This window comes from Triturus cristatus, chromosome 7 (genome assembly GCF_964204655.1).
Source record: "Triturus cristatus chromosome 7, aTriCri1.1, whole genome shotgun sequence".
NCBI classification, from domain to species: domain Eukaryota; kingdom Metazoa; phylum Chordata; class Amphibia; order Caudata; family Salamandridae; genus Triturus; species Triturus cristatus.
In genome coordinates this window covers 986,883,151-986,885,704 of record NC_140590.1, presented here as the reverse complement: position 1 = coordinate 986,885,704, position 2,554 = coordinate 986,883,151, and positions in this window count along the sequence as shown.

Here is a 2,554-nt window from a genome sequence, read left to right as displayed (position 1 = left end):
GCAGAAATTGTGATGCTGTCAGAATCCTAATCTCCAGTAAACACTAGAGATAGCAAAGGAATTGAAACATGGACCCAAGCTTCGGAGGATTTGAACAAGGGCAATGAACATGTAGCTACTGAACAGGTGCATGCAGTCCCAGTCAAAGCCAAATCCCAAAATGCGCTTTAAAGAAAAGTGGAAGATCCTCTGTCAGTAATTCCAACACATGCCTGGGGTATGGATCCAAAGCAATACCAAACGGGATGATGGACGGAGCGTTTGAGCAAATCAAACACTCACCCTCGTCAACTGATCTGGGTTTAATCCATTATCATTCTTTAGCTCACTCCACCACCCCAGTTCAGACATGGCCATATGCAAATCAGTCTGACCCTGTACCTCATGGGAACAGACCAGCCCAAACTGCCAAGTCATGTCTTCCCTGGACCGGAAACAAGCATCCTGGGGCCAGTTTCGGGTTCATAACCCTCATCAGCCAGGCTATCTAGAATCCAGTGGCATAGTGAGCAAGGGACCCACGTCTGGGCATACCCTGCCAACTTAGGGCAAACAAAGCAATACCCAAGGGGATGATGGACGGAGCGATTGAGCAAATCAAACACTCACCCCCAGTCAACTGATCTGGGTTTAATCCATCATCATTCTTTAGCTCACTCCACCACCCCAGTTCAGACATGGCCATATGCAGATCAGTCTGACCCTGTGCCTCATGGGAACAGTCCAGCCTGAACTTCCAATCTATGTCTTCCCTGGACTGGAAACAAGCATCCTGGGACCGGTTTCGGGTTCATAGCTCTCATCAGCCAGGCTATCTTGAATCCAGTGGCAAAGTGAGCAAGGGACCCACGTCTGGGTATACCCTGCCAACTTAGGGCAAACAAAGCAATACCACAGGGGATGATGGACGGAGCGTTTGAGCAAATCAAACACTCACCCCAGTCAAATGATCTGGGTTTAATCCATCATCATTCTTTAGCTCACTCCACCACCCCAGTGAGGCACAGGGTCAAGACTGATTTGCATATGGCTGGGTTCAAACTGGAATGGCAGGGTGAGCAAAAAAACGATGGAATAGGCCCAGATCTCTGTACTGGGGTGAATGTATGACATTGTTCTGCATTCTGTCCATCAATAGTTCTTTTTGCATTTGTCACCCCGAGTGGGACGGGTATGCTCAAACGTGAGTCCGGTGCTCTCCATGCCACTGGAATCAAGCTTTCCTGGCTGAAGATCGGTGAAACCCCAAAACCAGTCCTAGGATTCTTGTTTCCAGTCCAGGGAGGACCTGGTTTGGCAGTTCTGGCTGGACTGTTCCCATGAGGCACAGGGTCAAGACTGATTTGCATATGGCTGGGTCCAAACTGGAATGGCATGGTGAGCAAAAAAAACGATGGATTAGGCCCAGATCTCTGTACTGGGGTGAATGTATGACATTGTTCTGCATTCTGTCCCTCAATAGTTCTATTCGTATTTATCACCCCGAGTGGGACGGGTATGCTCAGACGTAAGTCCCCTGCTCTCCATGCCACTGGAATCAAGCTATCCTGGTTGAAGAGGGGTGAAACCCCGAAACCGGTCCTAGGATGCTTGTTTCCAGTTCAGGGAGGACCTGGCTTGGCAGTTCGGGCTGGTCTGTTCCCATGAGGCACAGGGTCAAGACTGATTTGCATATGGCTGGGTTCAAACTGGAATGGCATGGTGAGCAAAAAAACTATGGATTAGGCCCAGATCTCTGTACTGGGGTGAATGTATGACGGTGTTCTGCGTTCTGTCCATCAATAGTTCTTTTTGCATTTGTTACCCCGAGTGGGATGGGTATGCTCAGACGTGAGTCCCATGCTCTCCATGCCACTGGAATCAAGCTATCCTAGCTGAAGAGGGGTGAAACCCCGAAACCGGTCCTAGGATGCTTGTTTCCAGTCCAGGGAGGACCTGGCTTGGCAGTTCGGGCTGTGAATCAATATATAGGAAACTAATTTCAACACAGTGAACTGGTATACAAACCAAACATAATAAATAAGTGCTAACAAATGTAATGTGTGATTTAATTGACCAATTATGACCACAGGGGAACTAAGTTGTTTCTATCCTTTTATTAGTTATTTGTTGCGTTATACATTTATTTACAAACTTATACACAATTAATCATTTTTCTCAATGTCTTTTTTGCATAAACTCTCCCTGTTCTAGGTACTGTATTGTTACATGTTTGGTCAAATAATTACATAATAATTCATGTGAACAAAAGAGAAGATTGTTATCGAATATGGCTTTGTTACAGTTCGGGCTGGACTGTTCCCATGAGGCACAGGGTCAAGACTGATTTGCATATGGCTGTGTTCAAACTGGTGAGCAGTCTAAATATCGAGTTTTAAATGTCGACCTACAAGTATATCGAGTTGTAAATATCGTAGGTAAAGAATATCGAAGTCAAGAATATCGATGGACAGAATATCGACCCCAAGGTAAGTATTATCGAAGTTAATAATATCGAAGTCATTAATATAGATGTAAGTAATATCGTAATCAAAAATTTCGATGTCAAGAATAT